Below are 18607 nucleotides of genomic sequence, written 5' to 3'. Positions count from 1 at the left end.
CATTCGCCCGCTTCATCCAGAAGTCAGCACTTTGTGGGCACACACAGCAACCTTTTAAGGTGCATTCTTCCAAGCACCTGCAACACAGAGCGGACTCACGCCGAAAAGCAGCCACGAGTTACTATCCGCTCCTCTTCCACCTGGATAATCACTACGCAGAGGACTCCACATCCCCAGGCAAAGTTAAGCAAAATAATTCACCAGGCATACCAGGTGTCTAAGCTACCTCGCTGCCAGACCGTCTGGACAACAGGGGCTAGCGTGCAGGCTCAGTCTCACGGCCACAGAGACTGCTCCACTACCCCACTAGGATACTATGATTCCGCCCTGATGAAGGTGGCAGTTTAAGACCACCGAAACGCGACCAATACTAAGGAGATTCCGCTTCCAGTGGTTGGACAGATGAAACATCTCACTTTCTTTGGGAAGTAACAGACTGTCTGGAAGCCGAGTTTTTCTTTTTTCTCCTATGAGAGCATTCCCCTAACACGCGTTGGCAGACCCAAAGGGGGTTTTCCTGATGGAATTTATAGAGTCAATCTCTTAAAATCATGGACATTCATGTACGAGCAGAATACATCAAACCAATACAGTTGCAAGCAATGTTCACTCTAAGCTGTGCGCATGTGCGCTTGCCCAGCTTCCTTCTATGTGCCGCTCAGAAGAATTTTAGCTGCGCACACAGACAATTCTCACCTATACAAAAAAACTTTGAGGCACAAGTCACAGCAATTACCTGACAGTTGCTTTCTCTTAAAATAACGAACTAGTCATGATATTCTTGTGTAGCTCGTTTACGTTACCCTAATATGCAAGGGTGTATCATCTTCGAATCATGTTGAATCATCTACAAGGCTGTCTCCCTGAAGTCCCCAAGCTACCTCACTGAGAAACTCGGCATTTCCAGAGGACTGCAATCCACCAGAAGTAAGGAAATGTGAAGGTTTGAACACCAACGGAGCAGGAAGGAAAAAACTAGAAGAACATCCTTCTCTGTCTATGCTCCAAGACTCTGGAACCTCCTACCGTCAACATCAGACTTACCCCATTGCTGCTACAGTTCAGGAAAGAGCTCAAGACCTTCCTCTTCAAGGAATGGCTCCTCTGTAACACATACGTCCACAAACCCTACACTCCCCACTGTACCTGGGACTCTGATCTGCCCCATATTGTCTCCTCCCCTGGTTCTTTGTAGATCCCTTGCTGCACATTGCCCACCATTGCCCTCCCCCATTAGCTCCCACTCCCCTTTTCTCTGCTTCGCTCATTGTGTTATTCCCCCTACGATTGCAAAGCACTGTTGATTCCCGAAGCCAGGTCCGCGCTCAATAAATAAACTAATAATATTAATAATGAAAGCATCACCCACACTTTTTAACCTAATTACCATCTCAAATATCAGATACTGACTGTAGGTAAACAGGCTACTTGGATGTGTAACTTCACCCCATGCTTCCTATTCTTAGTACGTATGTCACGCAAGCTCTTTGAAGTGGTCCCTTGCATGTTAACACATTATAAAACTAAAAATATTAATTTGCCCTCTAAGGAATTTGAGAAGACCAATGTCATACTCAGATTCCTACTTTAGCATTGCTAACATTACTCTATGTGGAGAGCAACATTGCAATATCATTTACTTGGCCTGCAAGGGATAATGGGCATGGGCTATGCCAGGTATTACTTGCCTATAGTATTAGGGCAATGGATATTCAGACAGTAGAATGCTTTTCACACAATCTGCATCCTTTCAAAGTGTTCAGAGTTGCATTGGGCATAAACCTTAACCAATGATATTGTAACTCAATGCTATAGAATAATGATTTCACTTATCAATTGTATAATCCTACCCAACAATATAAGAGTGAAATAGGTTGCAAACTATCTTGTGTGCACTGCAAAATAATTGTTTACCTGCAGATGCATGACATTTTCTTAAAATGCATATAATATCATGGTGAGGCACTAAATATGTTTCACTTGCAAAGTATTATGGGTTTGCAAATATCCCAATGAGCGTTTCACTGCTACAATCTCTCACGTTTTACAGTGCCCTGTCAACTAGTATTGGAGGCAAACACAGGAGCTGGAAAAGGATAAGGGTGAAGGGGCACAGGAGAACACTCCTTGGGGGTGATGAACAAATCAGTAACTCTCAAAAACCAAATCAGTTGTTTTGGCAGTACAGTGTAGAAAATGTGTTTGTTTGATGATAACAATGAATTACAGAGGGGACCCTAGTTACAGAAGAAGACTCTCAAGCTGTTGTACCTCTGAGCATTGATGCTGTTAACCTAAAAGGCATACATTATATGATTCACTTTAACGGGGCTCTATAAGAAACCTCAGTAAATCTCTTGTTGAATTTTGTCTAGGCTGTGGTAAAGAAGGGTGGGCAAAACTATAGGCTGTATTATGTGCCCTGTCATTTTACATCTATGTCATTGTTACAAGCAAGGCTCTGATAAGAAGGTGCTTCCTACTTAGATTGAAATGATTTTTCAGGGAGAAAAAAAGTAATTAACTTTGCCAACAGGGATACTTCATGCTTATCAAAAGATGTTCTTTGCCCTTAAAATTCGTCTTGAGATTGGTCAGAAATATTATTAGAGGTCCTTCCTATGCCACTGCTCTGCTGGTCACTGATGAGAACAAATATCAGTGGAGCTTTTTGGCAGAAGCCAGGGGTTGGTTCCTATGTGTTCATTGTTTCCCATTTTTATTGGGCAAATGTTTCTGTTTTTAGGGATTAAAAATGGGTGGTGTATATGTCTCTTAGCTGTAAGGCTGGTTTTGAGTAACTCACAGGACAACATAATGTGGATAGTAAGCAGAAGCCAGGGAATTTTGATTATCATATTCTGTGGTGCAGTTATTCTGATGCAATTATCATGCTTACACAAATTATGAGAGGCATGTTCTCATGACCCCTGAATTACTTCATCAAAGTAGCGTTTGAACTCCTATTGGCATGTTTTCTGACACATTCCTTTTAGTTGCCTTTATTCCATCTGCAAATATTGTATTTGGTCTGATTTTTAATAGCCACATCAGTTACAAAATGCAATATTTGTTTTTTTGTAATACACATGAGTGTTTTTCCAGTGGCATAAAGCACACTTTTTTCTCTGCACAGGAGTACTTTTGCTAGCTATGGTGGCATATCTTGAGTTCTTGAACTGGTTGATGCATTCTCTTTATAATCACATATAAAATATTTGTTTTTTAAACCTATGTGTTTGGAAACAGTGTTGTAAGATGCACCTTCTATGCAGATTAGTAAAGAATTACAGTGGTTTGGAAGTGGCAATTCCTTTCCAAACTCCCTTCGGAGATGGTAGCTCACTAACTACGCATGCTCACAAAATGGCTTACCTCGTGAATCAGTTGCGCACATGGGAAATAAAGTGCGCACGAAAGGAAACCAGTTCCGCACTTAAGAGAAAAATAATTAGAGGGAACATTGGTTGCAAGAATTACAAAACCGATGGATTTGTTTAATTATTTATAAACCTGTATTCAGTATCCATACTTGTAAAAATTTAACAAACCTGAAATTCGAAACACAGGGGTTATGTGCATACACATTAGATTTGAAGTATACACAGAGAAGTCTCTGGCGTATGAACCCAATACCCAGAATTGACATTGTTATTGTTAATTAATGTTTCTATTATAGGAATATATTTTATTCAACTCCTTGCTGTAAGGAAACTTGGCCTAGATTTTATTTTGTAACCAAGCTTTCCAATTTTTTTTTTTTTTTAAACGAAATATTTTTGCATTTACACTCTCTCTCCGACCTGATTCAACTCAGGGATGCTTGTTTTTTTAAATTCTCTCACTCTAACTCCCTTTTTCCCACCAGCACTGGGTTTCTGTTCACTGGTACCACTACCTTTTCTAAATCTGGTTTTCACTACCTTTTTCTCAAACAACAGGATTGTACAATGAGGTTCTGTACCTCCGCTATTGTATTTACATTTTATGTCTGGCACATTAAAACTTTCATTTGTGTATATATTTTCTTTATTGTGCCAACATTAATAATCATTTACCAAAAACGTTATGGCTGTTGTGGCATTTATTTTCTTGAAACCATGCATAAATATGATGTTGCTCGGGGCAGAATTAGGTATATTTGCCGCGACCAAAAAGGTATCTCACTAAGTTCACAAATGTCTAAGGTGAAGAGCACTATTCTTTTCGCAGCAATTGTTGTTTGTGTTATTTAGTATTCCTAGTGCCCAGCTGCTTCCGAAAAGGGCACCCCAACTCCTTTAGTGTTTACTGTCAGACGCACGACAGGTTCAAACCAACACAAATCTTCCACCCCCTGTACCGGCAACGCATTGCTGCCCACACTTTCTGACACAAAGAAAGCCCTGCTGAACACCCCTTCAAACAATGCTCAGAACATACTCCCTTCCCACCTTAAAAAACAAACTTCATCTAACACCTCTTTCATATAATCCACAACCTGACTGACACTTGTCTACAGACACCCAGTGAAGACCCTCACAACTGGGTCCATTCTTCCACATTCATTTGCCCATTCCTCCATTCCTCCTCTACTGATGGATTGTATCACCAAAACTACTGTCTTCGAAGACAGTTTCCTGGCTATGGGCATAGATTAAAACCCTTTCTCAAGGGCTATCATGATTTTCAACATATTTCTTTCCTGTTTGCCCAGACCTGTTTTTCCTAAATTTGTGGATCGTTACCTACTTCCCTGAAAGTCCATCCATGCACACCTGTAGGCAATCCAGGTTGACTGTGCCGGCGGAACATCAACATAAGAGTTTAATTCTCCTTGTCTCCACCGTTCCTCATGGACCAGGGTCAGATATGCAGAGCTAACCTGTGGAACACTACTCACTGTTAATGAGAGATCATGTCAGTTATGTCAGTTATGCAGTTGTCAACCCCTGGGATCTGCTTCACTCTGAATGCAATGTTCACTTCAAACACAATAGCAACATCTTTCTATGCAGCCTCAACAGCAAAGAGTTCCTCATAAACTCTCTATTGATGTCTGCCACCAAACTCTAATCGTCTACTGTGAAACATATATAACTGTCCTTCAATACCTTCCCTGAAACTGAAAGAGCCAATAGCACCAATTGCACAACATCCCTCATCACAGTAAATTTGCAGTCTGTTCACCTGAGAGGCTTATGAAAATGTTGCCATCCTTTAGTAAACCAGGTCAGCTGACTCCCCAATGTTGTCCTAAAAGTTGTCATGCCACAATTCAAGGTATTGTCTTATCTCTCTGATCCCATCCTTTGCCAAAATACCCACTCCAAGAAAGTGCTAAAACATGGATATGCCACTTTGTATTCCACCAGCATTACTCGCTCAAAAGAGATCTCCCTGCCAAACTGAATTACGAGCAGATAGAAATAATCTGAGTGGCACAAACGAAAAGCCAGCTTGATGTGTCTCCAATTCTACTTGCACTACTTTATAAAAAATCTATGGTTTTGTGGATATTGGGATATCTCACTAAACACTCCCAAGGAGAAAGGTAATCATTCACTGACTCCTCCCACCCCCGTTCCAGCCAGGAAGCATAACATTAGCAGGTATATTTACAGAGCGCACGTTCACCCCCAGAGGGGCATCTTGGTGCTTTTGTCAGATAAGAAATGTTTATTGTTACCCAACTTAATGGTACTCATTTTATCAACCTTGGAAGGATGAAGGGCTGAGTGGACCTGCCATGATTCGAACCTTAGGCCATGTCAAGTCTATCTTAAGCAACGTAAGCTACGTTCAGTTCCCGCAAGCAATCCATTGGTCCTCACTTGAGAGGTCTACATACTTCATCAACACTCTGCTCCACTCTGGGAACATAGCATACCTGAGGGAGGAAATGTCCAATTTTCAATCTTCATCAGCAACCAATGACTTAGTGTCAATTCCTTCTCCTCTTCCTTTGAGGTATCCTCACATCTGATCACCCATTGGATCAACATGAAGATCTGCATACTTTCTTACACCAATATCTTATCTTTATTGACTTTCAATCAATGAACGCTCAATGGTTTATTTTATTTTTATTTATTTGCATTTTTAAAGCGCTCACATCAAGGCGCTGTTACAGGAATATGTCTTAGTTGTGTTTTTATAACGCGCTTAATACCCAGAGGTTTCTGAGCACGTACCCAGGGATCCAGCCTGTGTTGCTTCGTGTCGACTTGTTTCCAAGGTGAGCATGTTGCCGCTGAGCTATCCTCCCGGTTAGTTATGCCTTGGCATGGGAAATTGGACATACTTCATTTACATCTCTTTGTTCCCAATTTTCCTGTCATCCCCCCTCGCTGAGACCAAAGGTCTCATAGACAGGCCCTTTCTGTTCTATAGACCAATCATATTTTGTCAGTGGTTTGTAACTTCACCTTCAGCGTGTGTTAGGCAGAAACCTTTGCAGTTCCCTCTGGGACCACTGCAAAAGATTTAAGACTACAGGTGGTTGGCAGTAAACCCAATTGGTAGCAGTATGTACCACCCAGATTTACCTGGTAGCTGTGGCTGAGCAGTCAGACTTCTCTCAAGAAGAGTTAGGCAGTATGCAGAGTATTCACAATAGGTCAAAAGAACACAGTAGAACAAGCAAACACTGACCAGAGCTTGGTGTAAAAGAGATATAATTATTTATTTAAAAGAAACACCTCTAGTTAAACACACTGGCACTAATATCAAGCAGTTCAAAAACACGGTCACTAAAAGATATACACTCCCTTCAACGATTATTAGACAAGTCTTAAGTAAAGCAACACTTATTTTCAGACAGCAGTGAGCGCTTAACGAAGATGGCACTCTAATCAATTGGTTAAAAAGGGAGAGAAAGGCAGAGCAAAGATGGAAACAGATCCCAACACTTTTGGAAGAACACAGTAGGAGAAAAAGGCAGGTTAAAACCGTAAAGTCAAAGTTAACAAGGCCGGACCCACTTTAAGAGGCTCTGGTCAAAATGTGTCCAAGGTCACACGGTTAAAAGTGCCCAAAAGTCTGTCAATAGTGCAGAAGGAGTCGGATCAACAGAAAGGGACCAGTTAGATGGCCAAGGCGGCCAGCCCAGTCCAGAAGGTTAAGGGATTATTGTTACCTTGTAGCAATCTTTAGAAAGGGAGGCCTGGCGGACACGGTAGCTTAAAATGGTGAGAACGCTCCATCGGGGGCAGTTGTTCCTGGCAGCGGGTGCAAGTCGGAGCTTCGTCCGGGGTAAGAGAGGATCTCGTCAGGGAGGAAAGCAGGAGTCCGTTGCACTGCTAGGGAAGAAACCAGCCGCGGAGTTCTCAATTAAAAGGAGCGGTCCTTTTATTCGCGGTCCAGTGGTAAGTGGCTATCCGGTTGCCGGGGTGCTTGGCACGGGCAACTCGACCACAAGACGTCCTGGGATGCAAGAAAAGAAGGTAAACTGGTTGTGCCCACCAGTCAGGGAAAGAAGACTCTCCAGCAGGGAGATCTCCTCTGTTGTTGGGAAGTGGTGAGTCGGTTCAGCAGGGCTCCACCGATGGTGTCGTCGTAGCAGGTCGGCTCAGCTTCTCCCTCGTCGGATTTTCAGGTCCTGTGGCAACTTCTGAAGTTTCAGTCCCAAAAGCACTGCTTTTATGCAGCACACCCCCATTCACTCAGCCTAGCTGTCAATCAAACATGCTAAGTGGTGAGCCGGCTGGCTCACCACTTGGGCCAATCACACAAGAGTGCGACTTGAGTTACCAGGGTAACTCAGTCCAGGGTGCCTACCCCCCTGTGGCACCCAGATATGAGTGGCACCACTTTTGGAGGCTTCTGTGGAGAAGCCCGCCAAAAAGTGGAACAAAGGGCTCGACCTTTGGTTTGGAGTTACAGAGGCGAACACAAACGCCATTTTAAAACTGAGTTCTGGCAGAAAATACCAACCGGTGAATTAATATTAAATAAATAAATCGGCGGTATGTTAGAGGCTATGTTAAAAAGTATTAGCCTCGAACAATGGGAAAATCTCATAGAGATATATTCGCGGTTGAATATAAAAAGTAGTATCCACTGCCACCAGCCAAAACTCGACGAGGGGGGATGGGACAGTGCCCCCTCGAATAACAGACCCAGGGGCAATCGAATTGCCCCTACCAGTACGTCCACAATATGATGGTTTGTACTGGTTCTGTTAGTAATTTGGGACTAGTAAAGCCAATGGTGACTTTACATGCCCTGGGAGACAGTAGTCAGTCCCAGGGTATGGAGTCTATGGTGGGGAGTCACTATGACACCCCTGTGTTACTGCACAGAGGGTGCTGTGTAACACACATAAAAAAACATATGAGACCCTATGGAGTAAAAGACCCCATAGCCCATGAAACACATTAACATTCAAAGGAACACCATAAATCATGTCCAAGAGTGGGAGGAAAAAGAGTCTCACTCTTGGCAGGAGAAAAAAACAAACTCCAGAAATCCAGCAAAGCTGCTGGGAGACTCACTAGGTAAGGAAATTCAGCCTCAACAGAGAATTCTCCCTAACACTCGCCCCCCTGACTAAGGGACAGGAGGATTTAATCCACTCCTGGATGAATCTCATACCTCTAGTCGATGACATACATCCTAGAGAGACCATCAGCATTTTGGTGGTGACACCCTGACCTGTGCTCAATGGTGAAATGAAACCCTTGTAGGCAGATTAACCATCTCAAGGGTTGGTGGTCAGTCTGAATGACAAAAGTAGAACCATACAAGTATGGCCTAAACTTCTTCAGAGCCCACACAATAGCAAAACACTCTCGTTCAATGGTTGCCCACCTTGTTTCAGGATCCTTCAGTTTTCTACTGATGAAGCAAATGGGGTGCTCCCTACCTTTCCCATCCAGTTGACTGAGGACTGCACCTATTCCTACATTTGAAGCATCTGTCTTCACAATGAAAGCTTGGTGGTAGTCAGGAGCTCTGAGTACTGGGGCTTGGCAAAGAGCCCTTTTCAGGGTTTCAAAGGCCTGATTGCATTCCTCATTCCACCTAACCTTTTTAGGGAATTTAGGAGAGGAGATGACATTCAGTTGAGAAGCTATGGTCCCATAGTTCTCTATGAAATTCCTGTAGTACCCAGTAAGGCCTAAGAAGGCTCTCACCTGGGTCTGAGTAGTAGGTGTTGTCCAATTTTGCACAGCTTCAATCTTACTGGGCAAAGGCCTTATTTCTCCACCTCCTACCTCATGTCCAAGGTAGACCACTTTACTCTGTCCAATCTGGCATTTACTCGCCTTTATGGTCAGATTGGCCTTTCCAAGAGCCTGCAAAACATATCTCAAGTGGTCCACATGTTCTTCCCAGGAATTGCTGAACACTGCTATGTCATCCAAGTATGCCATGCAGAAGTCCTCCATCCCATTCAGAACCTGGTTTACCATCCTTTGAAATGTAGCAGGTGCATTTTTCAATCCAAAAGGCATAACCTTAAACTGGTATAAGCCAACTGGGGTAGAAAATGCAGTTTTCTCCTTGGCATGGTCTGTCAGGACTATTTGCCAAAAGCCTGACGTCAAGTCAAATGTGCTGAGGAACTTGGCTGCACCAAGTCTATCCACCAACTCATCTGTCCTTGGTAAAGGGTGGGCATCAGTCTTAGTGACTGCATTAAGAGCTCTGTAGTCCACACAGAATCTAAGTTCTTTAGATCCTGCCTTTGGTACTAACACAACTGGGCTAGACCATGGACTAGTAGAGGGCTCTATTACCCCAAGGTCAAGCATCTTGCTGACCTCACCTTTGATGTGGGTTCTTACATTCTCTGGCATTCGATATCCTCTGCTTTTGACTGGCAGACAGTCACCAGTGAGTATGTCATGCTGTCCCCAAGGGGTCAAGCCTGGTGAAAGTGAGAACAGGGAAGCAAACTGATTTAAAATAGATTTGCACTCTTCCTGTTGCTCAGGTATCAGATTTGAAGAGAGATTTACTCCTTCAATCTTTTTGTCTAAAGGTAAGCTTCTGAGGAGATCAGGGAGAGCTTCACTCTCTTCTTCTTCCTCTGATGATGCTAGAAGCAACGCTCCTACATCAGGTCTGGAGACATACGCTTTTAGTCTGTTGGTGTGGAAGACTATTGGGGCCTCCTTGGGATTGCCCAAGTCCACCAGATAGTTGACCTCTCCAAGTTTACCCACAACCTTGAAGGGTCCCATCCATTTGTCTTGCAAGGCCCTCTGCCTTGTTGGAATCATAACGAGAACTAGCTGGTCTTGAGTAAACTCAACCATGTTAGCCTTTTGATCATGCCAGTGCTTGACCAATGCTTTTCCAGCTTTCAAGTTGTCACTTGCTTCTGCCATCATGTGCGACATTCTCCTTCGGAGACCTATCACATAGTCAGTCACTCTGACTGGCTTTGGGGCAGGAGCACTCTCCAACCCCTCCTTGATCAGGGCCAATGGACCTCTGACCGGATGACCATAAAGAAGTTCAAAGGGAGAATAACCTACTCCCTCCTGAGGGACTTCTCTATAAGCAAAGAGAAGGCATGGTAGTAGAAGGTCCCACTTTCTTTTAAGGGGGTCCTCTAAAGCACCTATCATGCTCTTCATGGTTCTGTTCAACCTTTCAACCGACCCATTTGTCTGAGGGTGGTATGGGGTTGAGAACTTGTAAGTAACTCCGCAGGTTTTCCACATTGCTTTCATGTAGTGGGACATAAAATTCGACCCCCTGTCAGAGATTACTTCCTTAGGAAACCCAACCCTGGTAAAAATACCAAGGTCGGCCTTAGCCACAGCCGAAGCTGTAACAGTCATCATAGGAATTGCCTCAGGGTACCTAGTAGCATGGTCTACTACAACAAGTATAAACCTGTTGCCTGAGGAGGTTGGAGGATCAAGGGGACCAACAATGTCAATCCCTACTCTCTCAAATGGGACTCCCACTGCAGGGAGAGGCACTAAAAGGTGCCACATTCTTGGAGCCAACCTTACCAAAAGTCTGGCAGGCGTGGCAGCTCCTGCAGTACTTATCTACTTCAGCCCCCATCTTTGGCCAATAAAAGTAGAGTGAGAGCCTTCCCTTAGTCTTCTTGAAACTCAAGTGACCAGCCAAAGGAATCTCATGGGCTAACTGCAAGAACTGTGGTCTGTTCTCTTGGGGTACTACAAGTCGTTTGTTGTCCCCAGGTGCATACTCCGTTGGTTCACTGTAGAAGAGGCCATCTTCCCAGTGTAACCTATATTTCCGAGGCTCTTGCCCTTCAGCCTGAGCATCTGCCTGGTGGCGAAGACCTTCCAGAGTTAGACATTATCTCTGTCCCTTACTGAAGTCTGCCCTGTTGGGTCCACCTTCTGCCAGTAAAGACTGCAGCTCAGGATGGTCAACAGGATCCAGATCTCCAATGAGTTCCTGGCCTTCCACTAGCTCTTCCTCAGAGTCTAGTTCAACCACACAGAGTTGTACCTCCCTCTCAGCCTCAGCTGGAGGGGGAGTTACTGGTGTAACTTTGAACAACCTAGGGGAAGTCCTTGTTGGCTGCACTGGAGTGCTGGCTGTGGGGTTCTTTTTAGAATTTTTAGGTTTCTCTTGTTCTTCTAGTTTCTTAGAGACAGCAGCTGACATCTACAGTGGAGCAGGAGCGATCTCTTTCTTCATCATCTCCTTGGGAGCACCTCTCATGGTTCTCTACCTTGCAAGTCTGGTGAGCTCCTGTAACCTTTTACTAGGAGGTCTGGGGGTATGTGACACTACTCCAAGAGTTTTCAAGTCATTACCTAACAGAACCCTTCCTGGCACCTTACTTTGTTTGCTGACAGGTATCTTCACAGTCATGTCATTACACTGGATGAAAACTGGTAGTTGGGGAAGCATCTGCACAGGCCCTCCAGCTAACTTGGTGAGGCGTTTGGGTTCCTTAGCAACATCCTCAGCCTGAAAAAATGATTTGTCCACCACAGATATGCTGGCCCCAGTGTCCCTAATGGCAGGAGTCTCCTGACCATTCACCTGGACACTGTCCTTATAATACTCTTTAGTATTATCTGGGATAAATTTATAGACATCTAAGTTCTGTTGTTCCCACAAACCCAGAGACACTAAAGAAACACTGGCTGAGACTCCAATGGGTTCATCAGCCAGCAATAGAAAGTTTCCACTTGCCATTTGTACTTCCTCCTCTGGAGCGAAGGCTAAGGAGACAAGGTGGACCCCTGAAGATTTACCCTTACATCTGGAATCTCCTTTCACATGGTCAATAGAGCCACAAAGCATTTACCAAATGCTTTCTGGAATGGTGGCTTGTTCTGACCTCCTTCTGGTTTGGCACCAGAAGGTACACTAGCCTGATTTGGTTTCCCTTGTGGCTTACCCTTTTGGTTTTGTTTGGGGCCCTCTTTGGAATTGGAATTATTATAATTCTCTTTGGTGTCATTTTTTGGCTGTTTTCCCTCATCCTTTTTCTGAGTAGCCCCAGAATCCTTGTGAGTGGCCCTCTTGGCAACCCACAAGTCAGCAGCCTTAGCTAACTTCCTGAAATCCAATTCCTTTGAATCAGCCAAGTGCTGTCTGAGCTCAGGAGAGCAGGCATCATAAATTGACCCCAACATTACAAGATTCTTCATTCCTTCATAAGTGTTAACCGTGTAACCCTTAATCCATCCCTCTAAGTTTTTCAAACTTTCACTCACCCAGGTAACCCAAGGGGTACCATCATGCTTTTTGAGGGTCCTAAACCTCTTAAGGTACTGGGAAGGGGTCTTCCCAAATCTAGCTATTAAAGCTAGTTTCACACATTCATAATCCTTCTTATCCACCTCCCCCAACTCCATTACCACATCAGTTGCAACAGGGGGAAGCCTAGAGAACAACCAGGGAAGTAGCTCATTCCCTGTGATGTCCTAGAGCCCATGATTATACTCAAACATTTTTAACCAATCTAACACATCCAACTTAGGTTCATACATACCCACTAATTCCTTAGGCATCCGGGGTCTTTTAGGACTGGAACTCCTAGAGGAACCAGAGGAGAGAGAAGCATTTTCCACAGACAGCTTTTTCATTTCTAGTTCATGATTAAGCTATATTTCTCTGAGTCTTAACTCAGCTTGCTTCTGCTCAACCTGGGCATTCATTCTTCTGAACTCTAGCTCTTGGTTTCGTTCAGATTGAGCTAAAAAACGTTTGTACTCTAATTCAAGCTTCATTTTTTCAAGTTCAAAATAAGCAGGGTAACATGTAGCACCTGGTATAGGCCCAGCAGGTACAGTAGGTAAGGCAGACAGAGGCTCAGAGTGGCTAACTTCATTAGGTTCACTTTCCTCTTCTGACTCATTATCAAGACTTTGATTCAGATCAATATCATCACTGTTTTTTACATTTGCTGGGGGGGTAGATTCCTCTGTACCACCCAGACTTTGGTTTTCTAACAATCTTTCTACAAGTTACATTTTCTTGCCCTTCTCAGAGAGATTCTCATGTCTACACAATACTTTTAAGCAATCAGCAGTTTTGGCAATGATTCTAGGGTATAACTCTCCATAGCAGACATAGTTAGAAAATCAGCTTTTTTAGTGCTAAGCTTTGTGGTTAGTTGTCCTAAAGTATTCAAAAAGCACACTAAAGTGTATACTCAATACAAATCCCACCGCTGTACACCAGTGTTAGGCAGAAACCTGTGCAGTTCCCCCTGGGACCACTGCAAAAGACTTAAGACTACAGGTGGTTGGCAGTAAACCCAATTGGTAGCAGTCTGTACCACCCAGATTTACCTGGTAGCTGTGGCTGAGCAGTTAGACTTCTCTCAAGAAGAGTTAGGCAGTATACAGAGTATTCACAATAGGTCAAAAGAACACAGTAGAACAAGCAAACACTGACCAGAGCTTGGTGTAAAAGAGATATAATTATTTATTTAAAAGAAACACCTCTAGTTAAACACACTGGCACTAATATCAAGCAGTTCAAAAACACGGTCACTAAAAGATATACACTCCCTTCAACGATTATTAGACAAGTCTTAAGTAAAGCAACACTTATTTTCAGACAGCGGTGAGCGCTTAACGAAGATGGCACTCTAATCAATTGGTTAAAAAGGGAGAGAAAGAAAGAACAAAGATGGAAACAGATCCCAACACTTTCAGAAGAACACAGTAGGAGAAAAAGGCAGGTTAAAACCGTAAAGTCAAAGTTAACAAGGCCGGACTCACTTTGAGAGGCTCCGGTCGAAATGTGTCCAAGGTCACATGGCTAAAAGTGCCCAAAAGTCTCGCAATAGTTCAGAAGTAGTTGGATCAACAGAAAGGGACCAGTTAGATGGCCAAGGCGGCCAGCCCAGTCCAGAAGGTTAAGGGATTATTGTTACCTTGTAGCAATCTTTAGAAAGGGAGGCCTGGCGGACACGGTAGCTTAAAATGGTGAGAACGCTCCAGCGGCGGCAGTTGTTCCTGGCAGCGGGTGCAAGTCGGTGCTTCGCCCGGGGGAAGAGAGGATCTCGTCGGGGAGGAAAGCAGGATTCCGTTGCACTGGCAGGGAAGAAAACAGCCGCAGAGTTCTCAATTAAAAGGCGCGGTCCTTTTATTCGCGGTCCAGTGGTAAGTGGCTATCCGGTTGCCGGGGTGCTTGGCATGGGCAATTCGACCACAAGACGTCTTGGGATGCGAGAAAAGAAGGTAAACTAGTTGTGCCCACCAGTCAGGGGAAGAAGACTCTCCAGCAGGGAGATCTCCTCTGTCGTTGGGAAGTGGTGAGTCGGTTCAGCAGGGCTCCACCGGTGGTGTCGTCGTAGCAGGTCGGCTCAGCTTCTCCCTCGTCGGATTTTCAGGTCCTATGGTGATTTCTGAAGTTCCAGTCCCAAAAGCCGTGCTTTTATGCAGCACACCCCCATTCACTCAGCCTAGCTGTCAATCAAACATGCTAAGTGGCCGGCTCACCACTTGGGCCAATCACACAAGAGTGCGACTTGAGTTACCAAGGTAACTCAGTCAAGGGTGCCTAAACCCCCTCCTACACCCCCTGTGTACCCAGATAGAGGGGCACCACTTTTGGAGGCTTCTGTGGAGAAGTGGAACAAAGGGCTCGACCTTTGGTTTGGAGTTACAGAGGCGAACACAAATGCCATTTTAAAACTGAGTTCTGGCAGAAAATACCAACCGGTGAATTAATATTAAATAAATAAACCGGCGGTATGTTAGAGGCTATGTTAAAAAGTATTAGCCTCGCACAATGGGAAAATCTCTTAGAGATATATTTGCGGTTGAATATAAAAAGTAGTATCCACTGCCACCAGCCAAAACTCGACGAGGGGGGACGGGACAGTGCCCCCTCGAATAACAGACCCATGGGCAATCGAATTGCCCCTACCAGTACGTCCACAATATGATGGTTTGTACTGGTTATGTTAGTAATTTGGGACTAGTAAAGCCAATGGTGACTTCACATGCCGTGGGAGACAGTAGTCAGTCCCAGGGTATGGAGTCTATGGTGGGGGGTCACTATGACACCCTGTGTTACTGCTCGGAGGGTGCTGTGTAACACACAAAAAAAACATATGAGACCCTATGGAGTAAAAGACCCCATAGCCCATAGAACACATTGGTATTCAAAGGAATTACACACACATACATGTCCAAGAGTGGGAGAAAAAGAGTCTCACTCCTGGCAGGATGGAAAAAACAAACTCCAGAAATCCAGCAAAGCTGCTGGGGGACTCACTAGGTTAGGAAATTCAGCCTAAACAGAGAATTCTCCCTAACAGCGTGTGATACTGGCGCCTTAATACACCTCCTCCTTTCTTCCTGAAATCTCCCCCTAACTAATTTCTATACATTCTCTTGTACCTCCCCTTCTTTCTATACTTGTATCTCAACTGCCTTCCCCTAACTTTCCCATTCCTTTCATTGCTTTCTCGGTCATTGCTATACTTTTGATTACTTTTGCCTATCTTTCGACATGCTCCTCCTTCCCATCCCAAGTTTATTCCCTGGTACTTTCCCCTCCACTCTCCTTGACACACTTATCATACTCATGCTGCTCCATCAGCAACCCTTTCCTAACTATGCTGATGGGTCTATTCCCCACCAGTAGTTTGGAAACATGATTATGTATTCCAAGATTGTGGTTCCAAGATTGCGCTTCAGCAAAAGCAACGAAGCGAGCGTGCGACAACAATTGAGAAGCCCTGCTAGAATCGACAGAGAAGAAAAATGGGAAGGAGGACACTCTAGTCTTTGTTCTCTTTCAAATCAGATCAAAAAGATTATTCAGAAGAATTGGAGAATAATGGAAAAAGGCAAATGTCTGCAAAAAACCCCACTAACAGCGTTTAAGAGACGCAAAGACCTGAGAGGCCAAGTGATGAGGAATAACATAAGTGCACTCACTGGAAGTTGGGGTTTTCTTCAATTGAACTCACACATACCCTGTGGAAACTGCACGTGTTGCATTCAAACAAGAAGAAGTACAGAAATAGACCTTGGGCTTCGCAAACTATGTGTACAACACTGTCTCACTAATTGCAAATAAAAAATGGTTATCTATGCAATTTGGTGTCCTTGCCAAAAATTATATATTGGAAAAACGGAAAGGAAAGTCCAAACTAGAATAACTGAACATACAATTTGCATTAGGAACAGAACAGACACAGCCCCATTAGTAGGACATGTCATTGAATACATACACAGAACAGAAAAACTCAAATGGACTGTAATATATCAAGTGAAAACTGCTTGTGATAGAAACGTAGACAAAAGGAAACTATCACAGAAAGAAAAGGAGTTCATATTTCTGACCCAAAGTGTAGAAAAGGGGCATAATGAACAGACAGAATAATGTAGTATCAAGAAAATCAAATTCAAATAATGACCATGCTATGAAATCCGACAAGGTCTACCCTATTTCTCTCCCTAAACCCATGTAGAATGATAGAGTAGGGAGGGTATATCATGGCCAAGGAGATAGACAGAACGGCACAATTGTAATGTGTTCGGACGAGATAGTGGAGAATGGTCTAAGCCCGTGATGAACATGCTGACTGTGTGTGTTCCGAACATAATAGATAGGTTATTAAACAACTAATGGAATGAATGAATGCTCGAGTAGGGATAGCAATCTCCATCCATGTAGCACAACAAGCCTTTATAAACAGGGGAGGTAGTGGATACTTGGAGACATCGGAACAGTGCGTGTAAGAAATCTCTACCTCCATGCCTCTGTGCAGTTTAATCCGCTTATAAGGCAAAGAGAGTTTAAGCACTTCACTCTAAAGTGGTGTAGACACTCGATATATGCTGGTTCTGCCCCTTCGCGGAATAGGAAGTGCATTCATTAAAGAACATCTTGCCGTTTGGGACACCTGCAGGAGGCATAGAGATAAAGAGTCTGGTAAGCATAGGCATCCATATCAACTCGCCCAAACAAATGATGTCAGAGCGTGAATTACAAAAAAAGAACCTAAAGAAGCGGTGCGCCACCGCAGTCACTATAGTAACCGAGACACTAACAGGCTACTTACTCCCTGTTCAGAACGCGAAGGGACAGGACTAGAAGGCCACGCCACACAGGAAATATGTCCGGTAATGGACACAGGATGAATGTCAGCCGGTTACGGTGCAGACTGGCGAGACAAGTACAGATGGGCGAAGCTGCATGCCATAAGCAGCTTACTGATTGTAATGTTTGTCTTTAGAGCGCTGAAAAGCACGGAGCCCACGCGTGCACTGGAATAGAGAAAATGTCTTCCTGACACGATATGGAAGCCTTTAAAGTACGCACGCGGAGGCATCAGGAGTTATGGTGAGCGCCGCCATCTTAACATTTCGTTTCTCTGCCAAACAGAGTTTGTGAAAACATTCAGGCGAGTTAGGGAATACCTCCGTTAGGAGATCAAGACTTCCAAGATCAAAGGGAGGAGTTAGCAAACCTATCAAAAAGTTTGTTGCTTCTTTCCTAGCGAAAGCCGTGACGAACCTTAGATGGATTTAATCCGATAATAGAACTATATGAGGTCTTTCAAAGCAGGATAGTAGGAGTGTTTCCATTCCCAGCAGAAAAGGTACCGTTGGTGTAAAAAAAAAACTAAAAAACACGGCACAAGTAGCTACTCACGTTTCACAGTAAATAAGTTCTTAACAAATAGGAAATGATTTATGTCCCTGTCATGGTTTTTGTCTTCCAGAAATTGTTGTTAGGGTTGTGAAGCATGAGAACAGACTATAAAGGCCAACAACAACATGCCGGCATCTTTCGGAACTCTGGACTAAAGATTAAATATTTCGGCCTGAATGTTGGATCTGTAAGTACAGCTGTACTACAATATGCCCAGTAAAACGGGAAGTAATATCATGCATTTGACTAACCAAACATTCTTTGTGTAGCTATATGTAATATATCTTTAAAGAAATGGGAAATTAATTCCAATTAAAATGTTGTTGCAGGTAACACAAGTCAATTAATCTACACATGAAACAGATAATCTAAGGACAAGAGAGTCGTAACCAGCCCAACAGGCGGGATGTTGACAAAATAGTCAATAGGAAAAGGATTGTGGATACGCGGACACTGCTCGCCTGCAAAAATTCCTATACGATTGTTTTAAATGGTTGAAAGGAATGAAACATGTCGGAACAAATGAATTATGAGTGAATGAATAATGTTG

The sequence above is a fragment of the Ambystoma mexicanum genome, chromosome 4p, assembly GCF_040938575.1.
Source record: "Ambystoma mexicanum isolate Mex_15411 chromosome 4p, UKY_AmexF1_1, whole genome shotgun sequence".
In the NCBI taxonomy this organism is placed as follows: domain Eukaryota; kingdom Metazoa; phylum Chordata; class Amphibia; order Caudata; family Ambystomatidae; genus Ambystoma; species Ambystoma mexicanum.
This window is presented reverse-complemented; position numbering follows the sequence as displayed.